The 24,006-nt window shown below is 38.1% G+C and overlaps 1 protein-coding gene across 1 annotated transcript in view; it reads left to right on the top strand.

The window, feature by feature from the left end:
* Nucleotides 1-3,998: 3,998 nt before the first annotated feature.
* C3H3orf52 (chromosome 3 C3orf52 homolog) overlaps nt 3,999-24,006 on the top strand; it is a gene marked incomplete in the record, with an annotated part of 327,789 nt that continues 307,781 nt past the window's right edge. Inside the window, 1 exon segment of the mRNA XM_053706875.1 lies at nt 3,999-4,094.

Genomic DNA, 24,006 nt, shown 5'->3' on the forward strand with positions numbered 1-24,006 from the left:
AACAACTTGTGCAGTTAGGGCTGCAACTAATGATTTTCATAATCGATTAATCGGCCGATAATTTTTTCGATTTATCGACTAATCAGATAACAAATTAATAATAATTTTTTTTCTATATTTAAAATAAAATCCACATACTGAGTGTTACACACATAAACTTCAGACTAAAACTTTACATTAACACAACTGTTAGTCCAATTTTTTTTATCCGGCAGCTGAACACATTTTTATAATCAAGCAAAAAACAAACACAAACTGTTTCAAAAGAGGTAGAAATAAAAAGAGGTAGACTATCACTGTTAAATGACCACAGCAGTTTTCCATTTTCTGTCCGTTTGGGACCAAGGCTATTTTTACATTTTTGCGGTGTTTGTGTTTAGCTGTAATCTTCCTCTTTACAATTATTATATACCGTTTTTCTCGCCATTAAATGGACTTTCTAACCATATCATTATTTTCATCATATCTTATAAATTGCTATAAAAAAATGACAAAATATGAGGAAAAAATGGGGAAAAACACACTTTTTCTAATTTTGACCCCCAAAATCTGTTACATATCTAAAACCACCAAAAAACACCCATGCTAAATAGTTTCTAAATTTTGTCCTGAGTTTAGAAATAACCAATGTTTACATGTTCTTTACTTTTTTTGCAAGTTATAGGGCAATAAATACAAGTAGCTTTTTGCTATTTCCAAGCCACTTTTTTTTTTCAAAATTAGCACTTGTTACATTGGAACACTGATATCTGTCAGGAATACCTGAATATCCCTTGACATGTGTGTATATATATGTATATATATATATATATATATATATATATATATATATATATTTTTTTTTTTTTAGAAGACATCCCAAAGTATTGATCTAGGCCCATTTTGATTATATTTCATGCCACCATTTCCCCGCCAAATGAGATCAAATAAAAAAAAATCGTTCACTTTTTCACAATTTTTTTTCACAATTTTTAGGTTTCTCACTGAAATTATTTACAAACAACTTATGCAATTATGGCATAAATGGTTGTAAATGCTTCTCTGGGATCCCCTTTGTTCATAAATAGCAGACATATATGGCTTTGGCGTTGCTTTTTGGTAATTAGAAGGCCGCTAAATGCCACTGCGCACCATATGTGTATTATGCCCAGCAGTGAAGGGGTTAATTAGGGAGCTTCTAGGGTTAATTTTAGCTTTAGTGTAGAAGACAACCCCAAGTATTGATCTAGGCCCATCTTGGTATATTTCATGCCACCATTTCACCGCCAAATGCGATCAAATAAAAAAAAATATTAAATTTTTCACAAACTTTAGGTTTCTCACTGAAATTATTTACAAACAGCTTGTGCAATTATGGCATAAATGGTTGTAAATGCTTCTCTGGGATCCCCTTTGTTCAGAAATAGCAGACATATATGGCTTTGGCGTTGCTCTTTGGTAATTAGAAGGCCGCTAAATGCCGCTGCGCATCACACGTGTATTATGGCTAGCAGTGAAGGGGTTAATTAGGGAGCTTGCAGGGTTAATTTTAGCTTTAGTGTAGAGATCAGCCTCCCACCTGACATATCACACCCCCTGATCCCTCCCAAACAGCTCTCTTCCCTCCCCCACCCCACAATTGTCCCCGCCATCTTAAGTACTAAAATAAAAGCTATCTTTTAATATTTCCAAAAAAATGTTGGGCATATTTACATATGCTGATGTGTTGGATGCCCCCAACCTCCATGATACCCCCCCCCCCAACAGCTCTCTAACCCTCCCCCTCTAACTTATTAGGAGCCATCTTGGGTACTGGCAGCTGTCTGCCAGTACCCAGTTTATTTTTGCTGTAGTGTAGCTTCCCCCCACAAATACCAAAACCCCCACCCCCTCCCAGATCCCTTAGATTACTTTTATTTTTATTCCCCTCCCCCCTCTCTCCCACTTTTCTGAGAAACATTTGCAGTAGTGTAGCGGTGTAGTCAATAACATTCTGTTATTGACTCTTTAAAAAACTTTGCATTAAAATGCAAAAATGTCAACTTATCTACATGCTCCTGGCTGAGGCTGGCTCTCTTTTTGCAAGCTATTTTGCCTGCAGCAGAGAAGAGGCACTCAGATAGTGTTGAGGTGTTTGAGATGCATAAGTAGGGTTTTGCCAATTTCACCAAGGTGGGATATTTATCTTTGTTAGCTCTCCACCAAGGCAAAGGGCCTCTTAAAGTAAGCCTAGACTTCATTCTAACATAAAAATATCTTGAATATCATATGCAATGGTAAATCACCAGCTATCAGGTTAGGGAAAAAAATATCTAGTCCGCTCTTAAAATAGCAGATATATTCTTATAGAGGTTGAATTTGGTACATATTACAATTAATTAAAAATATAAAAAAACAAAAAAGTCATAAGCGCTAAGGACTATATATCAACAACAGGACAAAGCCTTGCACATTTATCTATACAGTACATATAATCATCAATAGCAAGCAACTTGCTAATAATTATGCAAATAAATAATAGTGCACATCAATTCAAATAACAAAACCCATCCAATCTAGGGCTAGGTGTAATTAACAAACTCGGCACTATATCATGAAAAGCATAGTCCCAAATCACCTGATTTAATATAAACAATCTAAATGATGACTCCAATTTTATTTCTGGGATTCACATGAGCCAGGAGTAGTTATAAACTTATACTGTCCAGAAAAAGTGAAAGTGAATGTCTGTAGACGTCCTTTAGGCTAAGGGCATAACCATAAAACACAATACCATGTGCATGAGCTCATTGGAGTGAAACTGGGGCCGTGCACAGACCAACTAATTGTAAACTAACTAATCGATTATGAGATTCGTTGACAACTGTTTTCATAATAGATTATTATCGATTATATTGATTAGTTGTTGCAGCTCTATGTGCAGTGATGGTAAACTAGTGGATAATTGCCTGCACTATTACTAAGTGGTCTATTTGGTGACCTCAAAAGACAGTGAAATATTGCTTCTTATTGTGATGCATTTAAATGGACATCAATGTCAAAATTAATCTTTAATGGTTCCAATAGAACACTCATTTAAAGGGACACTGAACCCAATTTTTTTCTTTTGCGATTTAGATAGAGCATGCAATTTTAAGCAACTTTCTAATTTACTTCTATTATCATTTTTTCTTCGTTCTCTTACTATAATTATTTGAAAAAGAAGGCATCTAAGCTAAGGAGCCAGCCAATTGTTGGTTCAGACCTCTGGATAGCACTTGTTTATTGGTGGGTGAATTTATCCAACAATCAGCAAAAACAACCCAGGTTGTTCACCAAAAATGGGCCGGCATCTAAACTTACATTCTTGCTTTTTAAATAAAGATACCAAGAGAATGAAGAAAATGTGATAATAGGAGTAAATTAGAAAGTTGCTTAAAATTGCATCCTCTAGAGCTCCAGCCACACACGTACTGGCGGTGGATTGTTTTGCGCGCCTGCCCCAAGTCCTGGGGCTATCTGTAAGGACAGCTTGGTAAAAGCAGCTCTGGAACCCTTTACCAGTGGCCCACCATCCCACTGGTTCATACTAACTTTTTCATTGCCTGGACTTAACTTGTCTCTACTTTGACCTACCCAGCCTAAAAACTATCTCCCACCACGCTATCTGCGCTCTCTGCTTTGGACTATATCCCCCTTCAAACTATACTCTGCCACTCCGCTTAAACTTTAAACTTTTTCTCCCCCACCCCGCCTGTAGCCCTCGCCAGGAAAACCCCCAGCATCTTCGACCGCTCTGTAATTACCTGAACCTTACCTGTGGCATCGTTGGAGGTGCCCCCCCTGCAGTGTTGCAGCTTGGTGACCGCCCTCTCCCTCCCCCACCGGTGCTGCGCGGGAGGGAGCTGGGCTGGATTTTGGATTGGGGACCCGATGCTGGAGCCGTCCCTCTCCGGCTGACGCCGGTGTTTGATGCAGCCCTCCTGCTCTCCTCCCACCGTTGCTGCGTGAGGAGAGCCGAGTGTGTTCTTCGATAGGGGCGGAGGGGAAACGGCTACTGGAGGCAGCCCCGTGTCGGTTTGCAGGGACTTGGATATCGCTGGTGAACACGGCGAGCGGACAGGCGGAGGCAAGGGGTGAGTTTACCTGAACTTTTTTCTTACCGTACTGTGGGTCAAACACTGCTCCTGGACACTTGAAGAGGCTCCTAAAGTCTTAGGCCAGACCCGTTAAAAGCCAACTTATTGAAAGCAGAGGTGAATAGGAGGAGGAAGGGGGGAGAAAGGGAAAGAAACAGGCTGCTGGTGAATGGCCTGGAAGCTTATCAAGGGGGATAAACCAGAGACGCCAAATCGTTTAGAGCACTCAATTATATTCAGCAAGCTCTCTTGCTCCCTATCTTGGTATTATAACTGTGGACTAAAAAAATACAAAGCGACAACTTGAACCTAAGAAGAGACTGAGAACAAAAAGACTTTCTCTATGAGAATATTCGCTAGTCCTTAACAACTTGAATATGCTCCTTCACTTTTCCCCTCCCTGATACAAAAGTTTCAAAACCTGATAGTATTAACTGATCACCTTGCACTTTTCTTCTTATTTTTTGATATAACACTGTTTAGCTTTGTTAGTTTGCGTATATACTTATACTACTTATGCAAAAAGGAATTGTCTATGTTTGATGGCTTTTTAAAGGCGTTACTACGCTACACACATATTCCTAAAGATGGGTCATTAAGGTCTAAACTGAATCATACCACTAACCAACATTCTTGCTGACCCTTTGAAAGATCTACATGATAGTTAGTATAGCTGCAAAAGCAAAAATTATCTGTATTACCTGAGCTTTCTCCCTGCTTTCTGTCTAGGAAAAAGATACAATAGGGATACAGGCAGCAATCCCCTGACCTATATGTGGTATTCAATACTTTATTACAACAATATTAAACAGGGGTAATCTCCCCTAGTTTTTTCTCTTAGAAATAAAATACCTATAATCAAATCTTTAGACCTTAAAGAACTCCCTGAATCAATATTACCTGCTCATTTAGATCACCTACTACAAATAAGAGCGTGGTAACCCCCGATACTCAGTATACTGAGAATTACTGTGCCACAAGAAAATAAGTATAAATCCAGCACTGTGCAATATCTGGTAGTTTCAGTCTCTAACGAACCTGAATAGGCTCCTTCACTCTTCTCCCTCTCTGATATAAATGCTCCAAAACCTGATACTATTAATTGATTTTGTTGCTTATCTCTTCTTGTTTTGGATATAACACTGTCTAGCTTTGTCTGATTGCGTACATTCTTATATTGCTTATGCAAAAAGGAATTGTTTTTGTTTGATGGCTTTTTAAAGGCGTTACTACGCTACACATATTTTACTAAAGCTGGGTCATTAAGGCTCAAACTGAATCTTATTATTAATCAACATCTTTGCTGACCCTTTGATAGATCTACATGATATTTAGTACAGCTGGAAAAGCAAAACTTATCTGTATTACCTGAGTTTCTTCCCTGTCCTGTGTCTAGGGGAAAAAAATACAATAGGGATACAGGCAGTAATCCCCTGACTTACCTGTAGTATTCAATACCTTATCACAATAATAACAAACAGGGATAATCTCCCCTAGTTCTTTCTGTTAGAAATAAAATACCTCTAATCAAGCCCTTAGATATTAAAGAACTCCCTGAATCAATATTATCTGCTTACCCATATCACCTATTACCAATAAGAACATGGTAACTCCTGATACTCAGTACACTGAAAGATTCTGGGCCATAAGTAAATAAGTATATGTCCAGCACTGTCCAATAGCCGGTAGTTCCAAAACTTGGGAAAGATACTCTATCTCAGCTATTTTTCATTAAAACTAAAAATACAACAAGAGCATTGATAATTGACCTCCTATTGCTAAAGAGGTTTTCCACTAACCTACTGTCGTTACTACTCTGTCAAATATCCTAAACCCAGTGATTAAAAACACTAAAGCCCTCATACCTTAGAAAAAGCGAGCAGATAAACAATATATAGGGCTAACGCGAATACACAACGTTACTCTAAACGTTCTTTCCTTTTTTCTTCTTTTTTCCCTCTTTTTCCTTTTTTTTTTTTTTTTTCTCTTCCCTTCCCCTCCCCCCTTTCTTTCCTTCTTCCTCATCTTTTTCAATCACCTACACAAATCACCCAAATAGCACGTAAATCAAGTAGGGCATCACAAGCCACAGCCCAACACTGAATTGGCGCATTTCTCTGCGCCCACCTCACTGGTTCCCTTTTAGGGATCCTGAGATATATTCCTTCCTAGCTCACTCATTCCCTTTTTTTTTTTTTTTTTTTTTTTTTTTTTTTTGTAATCACAAACAACACAATTGGCAAACTCCACACGAAGGCACTATCCTAGAATTGGTACACTCACAAGCTCCTGCCCGACTCAATCACCTCCCACAGATCACGCACCACCTCCCCACACTCCCCCACTTCCCTTGCACTTTCACGTTTCCTTTTTTTTTTTTTTTTTTTTTTCTTCTCTCCTTCTTTCTCTCTCTTTCTTCATCTTCCTCCCTTTTCCCTTCTCTTTTCTTCTTTCTCTTTTATAGAGAAGTACATGGATAAATTTCTTGGTACCTCTTCTAAAGCATCCTCACCAGGAATGGCAGGTAGACAAAGAGATAAGAAATCCAAAAACACACAGGACTCAGTAGCTGAGATTCAATCAACTTTATTAAATGCAGCCACACCTGAAGTACTAAATGTCCAAAACTTAGTTGCCAGCATCTCTGATGCCCTCTCTCCCAAATTCGATGCTCTTAGGATGGAAATTAAGCAGGATATTTCCTCCTTATCTCAGGAAATTAGACAATTCTCTTCAAGAATGCAGGAGGTCGAGCAGAGAGTATCGGACTTGGAAGACACGGTAGTAGCACAAGGCACTAAGCTGGATAGCATCAGTAGCAGTAATCAAAAAACCCTTATGAGATTAGAAGACCTTGAAAATCGTAGCAGAAGAAATAACATCAGAATAATAGGTCTTCCAGAGGAGAAACAATATGAGGACCTCGCCCTCTTTGTCTCTGACACACTAAAGACAGCTCTTAAACTCTCGCCCTTACACAACAACATCTTAGTAGAGAGGGCCCACAGACTGGGCCCACCACAGTTAGCTCAAAAATCTAATAGGCCTAGACCTATTATTGTAAAGCTACTCAATTACCAGGACAAAATCTCTATTCTCCAGCATTACCGCAAAACACAACCTTTCATTATTAATGGAGCTAAGATCCTTATTTTTCAGGATTTCTCGGCTGAGACAGCCTCCAGGAGGAGAGATCTGGCACCTATATGCACTAAATTCATAAATTCTGGAATAAATGCGACCATACTTTACCCAGCCAAATTAAAAGTTACTGTGAATGGAACGGTACATTTCTTCCTGGAGGCACACACAGCCGAGAAATTCTGCTCATCCTTAGACTCCTTAGCAACAGACGATATAGCTCCCACTTAAACAGTGTAGGTTCGATAACTGGGAAGATCCCTTTTGTAGGGCTAAATGGGGCAGGTTCCATATGTGTCAGGTGGTTTTTTTTCTTGTTTCTTGTTTTTTTTTTGCCTTTTTTTTTTTTTTTTTTTTTTTCCCTTTTTTCTTCTTTCTTTTTTCCCTCTCCACTCCCTCTTCCCCTACCTCTCTCCCTCACCTTACTTTCATGCTATAAAAATACAGAAAAATAGAAAAACTTAGAATAGTTTCGTGGAATGTGGGAGGGATCTCCACCCCCATTAAACGGAAAACCATACTAGCACAACTAAGGAAACATCAGACTGATATAGGATTAATCCAGGAAACCCATCTCAATTCAGAAGAATCTAACAAACTTAAGTCCTCATGGGTAAGAGACGTATACTTCTCGCCAAGCGTAGGTAAAAAAAGGGGAGTGGCAATCTTAATTGGTAAAAGAGCTCAGCTTGAGGTGATCCACTGCGAGCCTGATCCGGAGGGGAGATATGTCCTAATAAAAGTAAAAATCGCCCAGGAAATTTACACAATTTGCAATCTATACGGCCCTAACACCTTCGATCCAGAATTCTGGAACAGAATTCAAACTAAACTCCTCCTGTACAATCAGGGGCTATCAATTATAGGTGGCGATTTCAACATGGCACCTCACTCCCCATTAGATAGACTTAGAGAATCCACGAAACAAAAAAAACAGAAAAAGGATAATTTAGAATCTAAAATGTTTAAGAAACTAAAACAAAACCTAGCACTATACGATATCTGGAGAAGTCAGAATCCAGATGTTCAGGAATTTACGTGCCTCTCAAAAGCGCACAAAACTATGTCTCGCATAGATCTATTTCTCGTAGATGAGCGCCTGGGCTCTTTGAGAGTGCAAGCAGGAATCACCCCTATATTGCTATCAGATCACGCCCCTATTACCTTAGACATCAAGCCTGATCAATCAAGATTCAAATCTTCGCGCTTCTTCTTTCCATATTACCTAGCGACAGATATGAAATTTAAAACCCACATTAGATCTAAATTCGAGGAATATCTCCGGTTTAACTCAGAACACATCGAACGTTCAGAATTGTTCTGGGAAGCCGCCAAGGCGGTCCTTAGAGGGGAAATTCTAACTTACAAGATAGCCCTGACCAAGAAATTGAAGGTAAGGGAGAGAGAGATACAAAAAGCATTAATGCATATAATAAATTCATATTACAGAAGAACGCCTTAAACTGGTCTAAGTACGTACAGGCTAAGGAAGCCCGGGATACATTCACTCTGACTCAACAAACACAAAAGGAATTAAAAACCCAGGCTAAACTCTATAGATTTGGGAACAAGTCCGGAAAGATGCTTGCCAGAATGGTCAATAACGAAAAAAAGCAACCTTATATCGAAGAACTTCTAGAGAAGGGTGTGCAAATCCTAAACTCGGATAAAATCGCATCCACATTGGTGAAATATTATCAGGAGTTATACTCCTGCAAAGGCTATGATCTCGACAAGGCCACGCAAGCCCTTCACTAACGGACGAAGATATCAGTAGCCTTAACTCTCCCATATCAGCGCAAGAACTAACTGAGGCAATCTCTGGTCTTCCCGCTAACAAGGCGGCAGGTCCGGATGGATTGCCAGGTGAATTTTACAAAATTCTCTCTTTGGAAATTTCTCCATATTTAATAAATTTATATAACGATCTCTATATGAATGGTAAACCAGTCCCTCCTTCATTCTCGGCATCACATACAACTCTGATCCTTAAGGAAGGGAAGGACCCAAGGCTCAAAGAATCTTATAGACCGATAGCCTTACTTAACTCAGATTATAAGATTCTCACCTCCATTCTAGCAGCTCGACTACAGCAAATACTTCCACAGGTAATCCATCCGGACCAAGCGGGCTTCATGAATGGACGGAACTCCTCGGCAAAAATAAGGGAATTATTACTTACACTTGAATATCTGGAAAAGACCCGGCAGACGGGAGGGGGGAGAGAGGAAATGCCCGGAGCACCGGACATGGCTATTCTGTCCATTGACGCAGAAAAAGCGTTTGACTCTGTCACTTTCAAGCATCTCAACACCTCCCTCACAAAATTTGGAATTAAGGGCAAATTCCCTGAATTTGTTGAGAACCTTTATAAAGGCTCAGCTACACGTCTAATCATTAATGGCATGGCATCCCCATCAATAACTCTAGAAAGAGGAACCCGCCAGGGGTGCCCCCTCTCCCCCCTCCTGTTCAATGTGGCCATTGAGCCTTTGGCAATCATGGTAAGACAAAATCTGGAAGGAATTAAGATCTCAAATCATGAAATGAAAATCGGCCTATATGCAGACGATGTACTATTATATATATCTAACACTAAAATTAACATCCCAAAGCTTATGCAAATAATAGATCATTTTGGTACCTTCTCAGGATACAAAATAAACACAGCTAAGTCAGAAATTCTCTGGATCCGTAGGGATAAAGACTCTTGCATAGAAAACCCTTTCAAGAGAATAACAGACTCATTTAAATACTTGGGAATAAACGTCCCGGTGAATGCCGATAAACTATATGAACTTAACATACCCCCTATTATTAGGCAAATCAAAGAAAAGCTGAGAACCTGGCACACACTTCCACTCTCGGTTTCGGGTCGAGTGGCAATATTTAAGATGGTGCTCCTCCCGAAACTCCTCTATATACTTCTGAATGTCCCAGTAATCCTGTACGAAAAGGATGTAAGACTAATTAATAGCCTGCTTAGCCAATTTCTTTGGCAAGGGAAAAAAGCACGAATTTCCCTTAAAAAACTCTCTCTCCCATGCGATTCCGGAGGTATGGCATTGCCAGATATTAGAGCATACAACCTCAGCTCCTTGGCACGAATAGCTAGTAGCTGGATCTTATCTAAGGATTACATTTTAAATAACCATCTTGAAAGTAATGTTTGCGATCCCTACCTCCCCCTAGCACTCCTACACTCCCCTCCTAAAGAGCTACCCCTAGAAATTAAAAGACTTAAATCTATATCCAACCCTATCAGGGCTTGGTGGAAAATATCAAAGCTTTTAACTTTTAACCCTAAAATTTCAAAACACCTCACCTTGATAGGGAATCCAAAGTTCCAACCCGGTCTACAGTCTGAGGTCTTCAATAGATGGCACAATAATGGATTAAATAAATTGATCTTACTGATAGATGGGGATGGAAAAACCATCAAAACATTTGAAAAACTAAAAGGGGAATATAACTTACCCAACAAAGACTTTTTTGCTTATTTACAGATAAGGCATTATTTCTTGGAAACAACTAGAGAGGTAGGATGGTCTTGGAAATTAGGTAAACTTGAAAATTGGCTTATACTTATGACTGTAGATCGAATATCTATCTCTGTATGCTATCATCTATTGGCTATTAGCAGGGGCAACCAGAATTTAGCAAGACTTGCTCAAACATGGACTTCACTGTCAGAACACAATGGGGTAGACTCAAAAACAGTGCAACATTCTATAAGCAAAGTGAAAAAAACAACTCTCTCAGCTACTTGGCGAGAAGCACATATCAAAATTCTTCATAGGGCATATTTCACTCCGGAAACGGGCCGCAGAGTTCACAACTCAAGCTTTGATAAATGCCCCAAATGCTCACTCCCGGCAGCCAACTTAGAACACATGTTTTGGTTCTGTCCAAAAGTAAGAAATACTTGGTGCAGGCTTGAATATTGGCTGAATAAGGTGCTGAAAATTCCCCCTGTAACTCTTACTCTATATCAAATTATATTATGTAACGATAATCTAACTGAACGCCACCCCAATGATAACTTGATCTCTGTCTCGATATTAGCTACTAGATACTTAATTTGTAAAAAATGGAAAACGCGCTCAGCGCCCAGCGTATGCGAAATCCAAAACTGTCTAAAAAAACAATGCTTATTAGAGCAAAAAGATACAGACATAGACAATGAAGAGGACATAAGGAATTTTTTCAATAAATGGGCAGTATATATTAAATCACTCCCTGAAAATGAAAAAGAATATATGATCTTCCCATTTCAAAACTCTGAACTAATCTTACTAGGCATCTGGTAGCTGGGCGAGGTGAATGAGAGATGGCCACCTTCCCTTCCCCTCCTTTTTTTCTTTTTTGTTTTTTGTTTTTTGTTGATTTTGTTTTATTTTATTTTTTTAATATAAAAAAAAAAAAACCTCCAACAATGAGTAATGACCAAATAGGTGGACAATTCAGGTTAATCTATTATATATATGAATTGTAATATATACTTCATGGTTGGTTGATATTGTTTTTCGCTTTTCTTTTCTTCTGTTAACATAACATATATGACAAACTGAAATACCTCTCGTTCTTTTTTGTCGCTCTGGATATTGTATTCATTGTTGGTTATAAATAAAATATTTAAAAAAAAATTGCATCCTCTATCTGAATCACAAAATAAAAAATTTGGGTTCCGTGTCCCTTTAACCTTTGCAAAAAAATTAGACACATAGTTAAAGTTGACTCCTAAGTAGCAAATCACTACTGGGAGCTGGGCTGAACACATTTGGTTTGCCAATGACAAGAGGCAAACATGCTTAGCCACCAATCACCAGCTGGCTCCCTGTAGTGTAGAATATATACATATTTTTCAATAAAGGATATGAAGAGAACAATGTAAATTTGATAGAACAAGTGTTTTAAAATGACATGCTCTGTCTGAATCATGCAAGTTTAATTTTGATTTTCCTGTCCTTTTAAAAATAAATACCAAGAGAATGACAGATTTGATAATAGAAATAACATTTAAAAGTATCTTAAACTAACTATACCCCAAATACGCTTTTTATCAATAGCATTTCATTAACATATCTCTACCGTATATCAGAAATCTTGTCTGCAAATTTAATTGTTTTCCAAACCCACTCCGTGGGTATCCTTTGCTCTGTACCAATCCGTTTACAATACCTAGGTTTCAAAATGGCGCTTTAAACACAAAGTTATTGGTTTAAGTATTTTGAACACTCGGTGCTGAAAATAGTGGGCAGGATAACGTGACATCATCGGCGAATAAAAGATATAACTTTTAGAACGTTATGAAACTTCGTTTTTGAGAAAATATAGGTCAGTAGGTTTTAATTAATGTTTATTAACTTTAATATGTTTGTTGTTTAGCTTAAAAATTTTAACAGAAAGTAATCCTTTAAACTATGGCACATGGTTATATGAAAGTAATAGTGTTATAATAAAATAATTAACACATTAGGGCATTTTCTTTTTTAACATTTATGTCCCTTTAAAGGGATACTAAACCCAATTTTTTTTCTTTCATTCAGATAGAGAATGCAATTTTAAGCAACTTTCTAATTTACTCCTATTATCAATTTTTCATTGTTCTCTTGCCATCTTTATTTATAAAAGCAGGAATGTTTGCTTAGGAGCCGGACCATTTTTGGTTCAGCGCCTGGGTAGCGCTTGCTGATTGGTGACTACATCAGCAAGCGCTACCCAGGTGCTGAACCAAAAATGGTTCTTAAAGGGACACTAAACCCAATTTTTTTTTCTTTCGTGATTCAGATAGAGCATGCAATTTTTAGGAACTTTCTAATTTACTCCTATTATCAATTTTTCTTTGTTCTTTTGCTATCTTTAGTTGAAAAATAATGCATCTCAGCTCTCTTTTATTGGTGGATGAATTTTTATTTCATGATTCAGATAGAGCATGCAATTTTAAGCAACTTTCTAATTTGCTCCTATTATCAAATTTTCTTCATTCTCTTGGTATCTTTATTTGAAAAGATAAAAAATGTTAGTTTAGATGCCGGCCCATTTTTGGTGAACAACCTGGGTTGTTCTTGCTGATTGGGGGATAAATTCACCCACCAATAAACAAGTGCTGTCCAGGGGTCTGAACCAAAAATAGCTTTGCCTTTTTTCAAATAAAGATAACAAGAGAACAAAGAATAATTGATAATAGGAGTTCATGAGAAAGTTGCTCAAAATTGCATGCTCTATCTGAATCATGAAAGAAAAAAATTGGGTTCAGTGTCCCTTTAAAAGTGATTGTAAAGTTTATTAATGTACTGAACAGTATATACAATTAGCCTTCAAAACAAGGACACTTTAATTGATGACATTTTTTTAAGACCCTTTATTTGTAAAATATTTACCATCTAGTGATGGTAGACATCGTGCCGTTCCTCCGCCCGAACCTCGTACTTCATTTAGCTGAACGATAAAGAATCAGCTTTTACCAATTGTTGCGTGCCCCACGTGGCTTCCAACTCGTGGGGCACGCAACAATTGGAAGAAGCTGGATTAGTCATCGCTCAACTAAATGAAGTGCGAGGTGTGGGCGGAGGAACAGCGCAATATTTACCATTGGTAAATATTTTACGAATAAAGGGTTTTAAAAAATGTAATCAATGAAAGTGCTCCTGTTTTGAAGGCTAATTGTATATACTGTTCAGTAGACTAAGAAACTTTAAAATCACTTTAAATATACATTTAAGGCATTTTTTCCTATGTTTTCTAAAAATAAAATATACTTTTAAATGTATTACGTTTCAAAAACGGATTTTCAAAAAACGATTTTATGGGATATGTTGTGTGCGCAAACACACTTTTAATTACAAAAAGGATTGACAGGGCCATTATAGAGGGACAATTGCATGCACTAGTTTGTCCCATGACCCAGCTGTTTAATTAGCACCGCTGATTGGGTCAGCATCAGTTTCTACTTGGGACCAGCAGTTCTTTTCTCTATTTTTAAAGGGACATTATAGTGTAAAAATGATATGCATTAGAGAATGTAATTTTAGCACCAGCGACCCTGCAGTGCTATGTGTGTAATCCCCGGGGTTAATATACCTTTTGGTAGCCACAGAGAACTGCAGGTCCCAAGCAGATACAACTGCTGAACCAATCAGCTGCAGCAGTCACAGCTGAGTTGTGGCACTGCGGCAACCGATTGGTTCATGGCTGTAAGTGCTCGGGCCCACCAGTGCGCTATCGCTTCCGAGCAGTACTTTTAACAATGTGTTTAATCCCTTTGTTTTTAAATATCAACCAGACTTATAGAAAACCAAGATTGATATTAATCATAGCATTACACAATGTTATATGTTCTAAATATTTAAGTTGTAACAAAAAAATATTTTATGAGTTTTCTGTTTTTTGTTGTTTTTTTTTTAAATATAAATGTTTATTGAGTTATCAAAGCATAAAACAATCAACAGATGTAAGACATATTTAGGTACTTCTATTTATGTTACAGATTATTACAGATTCAAATGAGGAAATGTCCTATTAGTGTTCCTCTCCGCCCTTTTAGGGGGTGCCGGGGAGGTTAGCAATACCTTGGTTTTCTGAGTCCACAGATGTGAGTAAGGACACAATCTGTCTTTTGTTGTAATCCAAGTGTATGGTATTTATCAGGTCCTCTTTTCGAGCAGTTCACTCGTGCTAAGTATAACATGGTATAATAGTGGATCAACATAGTCTTAAAAGCTTAGAACATATAGCTCCATCTATTATTTATAGTTCACAAGGTGCATGAGCGATAAACATGTATAGACTAAGTTTCCATGTTTCCAGGGGGGAAGAGAGAGAGAAAATTAAAAAAATAAAGGGGAAAGAGAAAGTGGGGGGGTTGACTCCGACTGTTACAATTTGGGGTTGGGGGATTGCAGTAGAGCTTCCCAAGGGGCCCAGATTTCTTAATGGAGGTCTAATATTCCTCTATTTAGGAAAACCGCCTCTTCCATTGTTCTGATGTAGGAAAGCAGCTCAGTGACTGTGTATCGAAGGGGAGGTCTGCTGTTTCCAATGTCTCGCTATGACTAATTTGGTTGCCATCAGTAAATAAATAAAGAGATTTTTTTTGGGCCTTAGAATTTTTTGAAATATTAAGGTGTAGTAGGTAAGTTTCTGGGCCCTTGTCCGTTGGGAGCGAGAGCTGAGTACATAGGCATAGTACCTCCGACCATAGCTGTCTAATAACTGGACAGCTTCACTAAATGTGAATGTCGTCACCCCTTTCCCCACAATTTCTCCAACACGTCACTGGGTTGTTAGGTGATATTCTATGAACCCTGCTTGGGATCCAATGCCATCAAGCTCGAAAAGTGTTATACAGAGTATGGAGTGTCTGGTGTCAGCAATAGTTTTTGTCAACTGTTTGGGTTCTATCTCTTTTTGTAGGTCTTTTTCCAACGCTATAATATTGTGTGTTTTTGTAGGGAAGGGCAATTCAATAAACATTGGTAGTGCGTCGTCAGAGTTTATAGCCTTGCAGGACTGTCGCCCACCTAGAGTCCCAGGGAGTTAGAGGTCATGGTTCTGTTTTGAAAAATCCCCAACTATTGAGAAGGGATCCTCCCTGCCAAACATTTTTACTCATACTTACAAGTGCGGCATTTGATAGAAACATATATAGGCAGATTTGGTACGGACTGGACCCAACCATACATTGATCCGGGTCTTAAACTTTACAAGGCTGGGATTCGTTCTATATCAATCTGGTACCAAAATATAATGAGACTCATTGGGCAGAATCATATTAATCAGGTTAAAGAGAATTTTTTGAAATATTTTATTACACTACGGTAATAGTAAGGATATACTTGATAGTATAACGCTGACAGCAGAAGCTACAGGAAGAGTTAACTGGAGAGAGTCTCAATGTAAAATAATTAATAATTTTTATTTAACACCAGAAAGAATTAGCATATGGGCACCCCAGCAGAATTATTGTTTTAAGTGTAATAAGCCCAATGCAAATATAATGCATTGCCTATGGAGTTGCCCTAAAGTACAGCAATACTGGATGAAAATACAGTATTGGCTTAATACATATTTAAAGTTTTTAAGATAAAATTAAATGCACTCCAAATCTTTTTTTCTCCATCCAGCTGAGAACCCTGGCGATAGATATCTAACAAATCTGGCTATTCTGGCTGCACGTAACTTAATATTTTAAAAAAATGGAAACAAAAAGAGATTCCAAGTTTGAATGAATTTCTTAGCACTATGAAATTTTAGATGATAATCGAAAGGCAGGATTTGAAACCTAATTCAGAAAAACAATATAGAAAATTTTTTAAGAAATGGAAAAACTATCGCCTAGATTTAGAGTTCTGCGTTAGCCGTCAAAACCAGCGTTAGGGGGTCCTAACGCTGGTTTTGGCCGCCCGCTGGTATTTAGAGTCAGTCAGGAAAGGGTCTAACGCTCACTTTCCAGCCGCGACTTTTCCATACCGCAGATCCCCTTATGCCATTTGCGTATCCTATCTTTTCAATGGGATCTTTCTAACGCCGGTAATTAGAGTCTTGGCTGAAGTGAGCGTTAGAACTCTAACGACAAGACTCCAGCCGTAGCAAAAAGCCAGGAGTTAAGAGCTTTATGGGTTAACGCCGGTTCATAAAGCTCTTAACTACTGTGCTCTAAAGTACACTAACACCCATAAACTACCTATGTACCCCTAAACCGAGGCCCCCCCACATCGTCGCCACTCTAATACATTTTTTTTAACCCCTAATCTGCCGACCGCACACCGCCGCCACCTACATTATCCCTATGTACCCCTAATCTGCTGCCCCTAACACCGCCGACCCCTACATATTTATTAACCCCTAATCTGCCCCCCCAACGTCGCAGCTACCTTACCTACAATTATTAACCCCTAATCTGCCGACCGGACCTCACCGCTACTCTAATAAATGTATTAACCCCTAAACCGCCTCACTCCTGCCTCGCAAACCCTATAATAAATTTTATTAACCCCTAATCTGCCCTCCCTAACATCTGCGACATCTAACTTCAAGTATTAACCCCTACTCTGCCGACCGGACCTCACCGCTACTATAATAAATGTATTAACCCCTAAAGCTAAGTCTAACCCTAACACCCCCCTAAGTTAAATATAATTTTAATCTAACAAAATAAATTAAATCTTATTAAATAAATTATTCCTATTTAAAGCTAAATGCTTACCTGTAAAATAAACCCTAATATAGCTACAATATAACGAATAATTATATATTGTAGCTATTTTAGGATTTATATTTATTTTACAGGCAACTTTGTATTTATTTTAACCAGGTACAATAGCTATTAAATAGTTAATAACTATTTAATAGCTACCTAGTTAAAATAATTACAAAATTACCTGTAAAATAAATCCTAACCAAAGTTATAATTAAACCTAACACTACACTATCAATAAATTAATTACATACAAATACCTACAAATAAATACAATTAAACTAAAGTACAAAAAATAAAAAAATAATTTACAAACATTATAAAAATATTACAACAATTTTAAACTAATTACACCTACTCTAAGCCCCCTAATAAAATAACAAAGCCCCCCAAAATAAAAAAAATGCCCTACCCTATTCTAAAATGAAAATTGAAAAGCTCTTTTACCTTACCAGCCCTTAAAAGGGCCTTTTGCGGGGCATGCCCCAAAGAATTCTGCTCTTTTGCCTGTAAAAAAAAACATACAATACCCCCCCCAACATTACAACCCACCACCCACATACCCCTAATCTAAACCAAACCCCCTTAAATAAACCTAACACTAAGCCCCTGAAGATCTCCCTACCTTGTCTTCACCACGCCGGGTATCACCGATCCGTCCAGAAGAGGGTCCGAAGTCTTCATCCTATCCGGGCGATGTCTTCATCCAAGCAGGGGCTGAAGAGGTCCATCATCGGCTGAAGTCTTCATCCAAGCAGGGGCTGAAGAGGTCCATCATCGGCTGAAGTCTTCATCCAAGCGGGGGCTGAAGAGGTCCATCATCGGCTGAAGTCTTCATCCAAGCGGGGGCTGAAGAGGTCCATCATCCGGCTGAAGTCTTCTATCAAGCGGCATCTTCATTCTTCTTTCTTCCGGCTCCATCTTCATCCCGCCGACGCGGAACATCCATCCTGGCCGACGAACTCCCGACGAATGACGGGGCGTCCCTCGAATTCCGATTGGCTGATAGGATTCTATCAGCCAATCGGAATTAAGGTAGGAAAATTCTGATTGGCTGATGGAATCAGCCAATCAGATTCAAGTTCAATCCGATTGGCTGATTGGAACAGCCAATAGAATGCGAGCTCAATCTGATTGGCTGATCCAATCAGCCAATCGGATTGGACAATCCATAGAACCACTTCGAGACACACTACCCTTTCTGAATCTAGTAGTAGCAGAAGTTTTGCCCTTACAATGGCTATTTCAGTAGGGGGTTGACCCCATCCTCCCCTTTTTTTTTTTTTTTTTCTCTCTCTCGCCTACTCCCCCACATCGTCTTTTTAGGGAAACCACAAGTCTTTTTAAACAAGGCAGAAACAGGACAGTAACTGACCCATCAAATTTAGCCGGCAGTACAACGTTTAAGCATATGCCCACAAAAGAAGATACATTAACCTGACAGACCAAGCTAAGGGAATGTGAAGTAGGTAACATATCAGAAGAATAATGCATAAGAATATAGCTAGGTATAGGTTGGGGTGGAAACCCCATATATAGGTCTTGTGGGTTGTTACTGAATTCACATTTGGAATTTGGTCCCACAATAATTTCTCTTAGTAACTATCCACAAGGTTAATATTAAAATGAATGATTTGGTGTTAAATTGGTTATCAATTAGATAGGTTTATTATATTGAAGATGTTTGGATCATAATAGCAAACAGTCTGAGCTATAATGAGGTTGAAATGATATATTAGGATGTATGTGTTTAGAGAAGAATCTAATAGTTATTATGTTGTGTATGTTTTTTTTTATTTTATGTTTTATGGGGAATTGTATTATATGGTAAAAACTGCAACAAAAGGGAAACAAAAGAATAGAGAGGAGAGAGTACATGGACAGGTCACACATTTTTATTGTCTGGTAAAGACTGTATCTCTCCCGGATAGAATCTGAAGAAGTAGTATATTTATTTTATTTATTAAGATAGAGATGATCCTGTTGTTGTTGTTGTTTTTTCCATATGGATATGTTATTTTTGTATTTTATTGTTTGGTACAGATTGTATATTCTTTTCTTCTCATGTATGTAACATCTTTATCCCCAATAAAAAGTAAATTGAGAAAAAAAAAAACTATTGAGTGAATGTTTCGGAGGGATAGCATATTGAGATATCTGTTCTGGGTGGGAAGACTATGTTGATCTATTGTACAAGCTATTTACAGTTTTAATGTTAAAGGTACATGCCACCCTCATTTTTTCTTTTCTGATTTAGAAAGAGAATGCCATTTTAAACATCTTTCAAATTTACTTATATTATCTAATTTGTTTTATTCTCTTGATATTCTTTGATGAAAAGCATATCTAGATATGCTCACTAGCTGCTGATTGGTTGCTGCACATAGAAGCCTCGTGTGATTGGCTCACCATGTGCATTGCTTTTTCTTCAACTAAGGATATTTAAAAAATGAAGCAAAATAAATAATGGAAGTAAATTGTAATGTTGTTTAAATTTCTATTCTCTATCTGAATCATGAAAGAAAGATTTTGGGTTTAGTGGCCCTTTAAGCTTGGCCCAGTTATTTGGGTTACAGTCAGGTAAACCAGTTAACAAATCTCTAATTCCGTTTACTGGGGACGGGTGGGGGGCAATCATAGTAAAGTGTCGTAGCTTATGCCATACAGATAAAGCGTTCTGAATAATTGGGTGTGTGAAAGGTATAAAGGAAATGCAATGATGTGGAATCCAAATAAGATCTGGGAGTAGAATGGTTTGTGGTAATAAGGCCTAATTTGTTCCAACTAGGGTGTTCTTTAGAGGTGCCCCATCTAGATACATGAGTAAGCATAGCTGCCTCGTAGTATGGTTTGAGATTAGGGAGACCTAGGCCTCCCTTATCAATTGGGGTTTGCAATATCCTACTCGTGATGCGCGGGCCCGCCCATATATAGGTGTTTAAGATGGATTGGTAAGTGTCTAAAAGTGTTGCTGGGCTCTTTAAAGCTAGGCATCGAAACAAGTATGTGAGTTTTGGTAAGAGCATAATTTTAAATGCAGATATCCTGCCGAGCCATGAGATCTCTTTGTATCTGGGGAGCACCAGTGTCTGTTTGAGAGTCTGTATTAAGGAGTTGTGGTTGGTCAGAATGACGCTGTTTAAGTCGTGTGACAAGTGGACCCCCAGGTGTTTAATCTCTTTTAAATTCTATTTGTATTTGTGTTGTAGGTCACGAATCTGAGAGTCTGGGAGGTTTAGGGGGTATGCTTCAGTTTAGTCTACATTTAACTTGTAGTAAGAGAGTGTACCAAACACGTGGAATAACTGTAAGAGATGCGGTAGGGATGAGTCAGGGTCAGTTAGGAAAACCGTCATCTGCGAAGAGACTAACGGCTAGATTACGAGTTGTGCGTTAAGGTAAAAAAGCAGCGTTAAGAGGTCCTAACGCTGCTTTTTTATGCCGCTGGTATTACGAGTCTTGGAGGTTTAGGGTCACCGCACACTTCTTTGGCCTTACCGCAAAACGACTTACGTAAACTTCGTAAAGTCTTTTTTCTATGGGACTTCCATAGCGCCGGTATTACGAGTCTGTCCTGGGAGGCCAAAAAGTGAGCGGTACACCCTACCCTGTCAAGAGTCCTAACACATTTAAAAGTCAGTAGTTAAGAGTTTTATGGTACAACACTGTAACATAAAACTCAGAACTAAAGTGCTAAAAAGTACACTAACACCCATAAACTGCCTATTAATCCCTAAACCGAGGCCCTCCCTCATCGCAAACACTATAATAAATTTTTTAACCCCTAATCTTCCGCTCCGGACACCGCCGCCACCTACATTATATTTATGATCCCCTAATCTGCTGCCCCCAACATCGCCGCCACCTACATTATATTTATTAACCCCTAATCTGCCGCCCCCAATGTTGCCGCCACCTACCTACACTTATTAACCCCTAATCTGCCGCCCCAGCGTCGCCACCACTATAATAAACATATTAACCCCTAAACCGCCGTACTCTCGCCTCGCAAACATTAGTTAAATATTATTAACCCCTAATCTGCCGTCCCTAACATCGCCGCCACCTACCTAAATTTATTAACCCCTAATCTGCGGCCCCAACGTCGTCTCCACTATAATAAATGTATTAACCCCTAAACCAAAGTCTAACCCTAACACCCCCTAACTTAAATATAATTAATATAAATAAAATTACTATAATTAACTACATTATTCCTATTTAAAACTAAATACTTGCCTATAAAATAAACCCTAAGCTAGCTACAATATAACTAATAGTTACATTGTAGCTAGCTTAGGGTTTATTTTTATTTTACAGGCAAGTTTGTATTTATTTTAACTAGGTAGAATAGTTACTAAATAGTTATTAACTATTTAATAACTACCTAGCTAAAATAAATACAAAAGTACCTGTAAAATAAAACCTAACCTAAGCTACAATAACACCTAACACTACACTATAATTATATAAATTACCTAAATTAAATTAGCTAAAGTACAAAAAACAAACACTAAATTACAGAAAATAATAAACAAATTACAGATATTTAAACTAATTACACCTAATCTAATAGCCCTATCAAAATAAAAAAAGCCCCCCCAAAATAAAAAAAAACCCTAGCCTAAACTAAACTACCAATAGCCCTTAAAAGGGCCTTTTGCAGGGCTTTGCCACAAAGTAATCAGCTCTTTTACCTGTAAAAACAAAAATACAAACAACCCCCCAACAGTAAAACCGACCACCCACACAAACAACCCCCCAAATAAAATACTATCTAAAAAAACCTAAGCTCCCCATTGCCCTGAAAAGTGCATTTGGATGGGCATTGCCCTTAAAAGGCCAGTTAGCTCTTTTGCAGGCCCAAACCCTAACCTAAAAATAAAACCCATACCAACTGCAGAGTATAAAATATTTGTGTATATGAAGTAGCTGATTTTGTGCTTTGAAACCACAGCCTATTAAAATGGGTTGAACTTAAATGTGATATCATATCTCATTATGTTATAACTTTGTGTACACACACTTGCTTCCTTATCTTTTATTTGTCTGGAACACCAAAGCTCAATACATAGAGAGAACAATGGACAATTATCATTTTATTACGGTACTTAACTATCCTGCATCCCACTGAGAATGTAACTTCTTCTGCTGGCTGTGTTTACTTAGGCTTGTTAATAGCATATACTCCAGTATCAAAACTTTCAGTATAGGTGGCTATACCACAGGCAAAATCAGCAACTGCTGAAATAGGAGTAAAGGAGCTACTTGTAACCAATTTAATACACTCTAGCAGGTAAAAAGGATCATTGGGAATAATTTAAAGTGGAGAAATTTTGAGTGAACTGTCCTTTTTAGGTAGTAAATATTTTATGAGTTTGTTTCAAGACTAGGACATCATTTGGGTTTTAACCAGTGAGATTTTAATATTTTATGTTTTTATTGGTTGAGGTTATTGTACATTGTTGGTGTATGAATATGGCAAGTAGGGTTAAGATGCTTTGGCCTGTTGGTAAAATCTAGCCTGGCTTCTGCTATGTCATTATTTTCTTGTCTTATTTGAAAATATATATATATATTTATTTTTTTTCTATGTTAAGTGATCCAATTTTCATTTTAGGTTTCCCTCCATATACTGAAGCAAATTGGTGAATATTGCTTAGTACACCGTTTAGCAAGCATTGCAGGTTAGAAATTAACAATAACTATAGTCTGCTAGGCCAAGCAAGAATACAGGCGTTTTAGGCATAAGCTAAGCAGTTATATAAAGGCAGACCAGGTGAACAGAAATAGGTCATAAATTGATATACAGTAATTCGCATTCTGAGAGTGAGATCTTTAAAAAGTATGCCTTGCAAAACAATGTCCTATGGGTCTGTCACCTGCCATGGAAAGAATGGAAGAAAGGCTGAGATATCTATTGCTAGCTCAAAAATAGCAAGAAACTAGTCCGGAAAAGGGATACCAGTGTTAAGGATGCTCTGTCAGCAAATCTGCTCATATTAAAGTTCGGAAAAAGTTAGCCAACTGTGGTACCTGCTGCCAAGGGATACCATCTTTAAAGGGAAGTCTTGATTCAACAACTTTCCAACTGAGTTCTATTATCAAATTTGTTTTATCCTTTTTTTTGAAGGAAAAAACAATGCACTACTGGGACCTAGCTGAACATATTAGTTCAAGTGAATGTCAAGTTAAAATAAATAAAGAGAGAAGCGCTCAACCTGGGAACGAATAATAGCTTGTTCTGTGGCTAGTTACCACCCAAGAAGCAGCCTTTTTTTGCTCGACATGTGCCTTTCACAGAGAAGAACTTTCCTGAAGCATTTCAGTCTAATCCTGACTTCACAGTACAGTCCAGCCCCGAAATACCAGGCAATTCCTCTCTGAACGAGAGAAACAGGAAAACCCCAGATGTACGTTTCTGCCTATTGTGGGCCTCGTCAGTGAGGTGCAACCATATCCCTCTAGGTACACTGAGCAACGGGTCCACGTCTGGATTCCCGCATCACACTTCTCTAAGTGTCATCATTTGCATAAATAAAAAGAGAGAAGCGCTCAACGTGGGTAACG

This window comes from Bombina bombina, chromosome 3, assembly GCF_027579735.1.
Source record: "Bombina bombina isolate aBomBom1 chromosome 3, aBomBom1.pri, whole genome shotgun sequence".
Classification (NCBI taxonomy): Eukaryota; Metazoa; Chordata; class Amphibia; order Anura; family Bombinatoridae; genus Bombina; species Bombina bombina.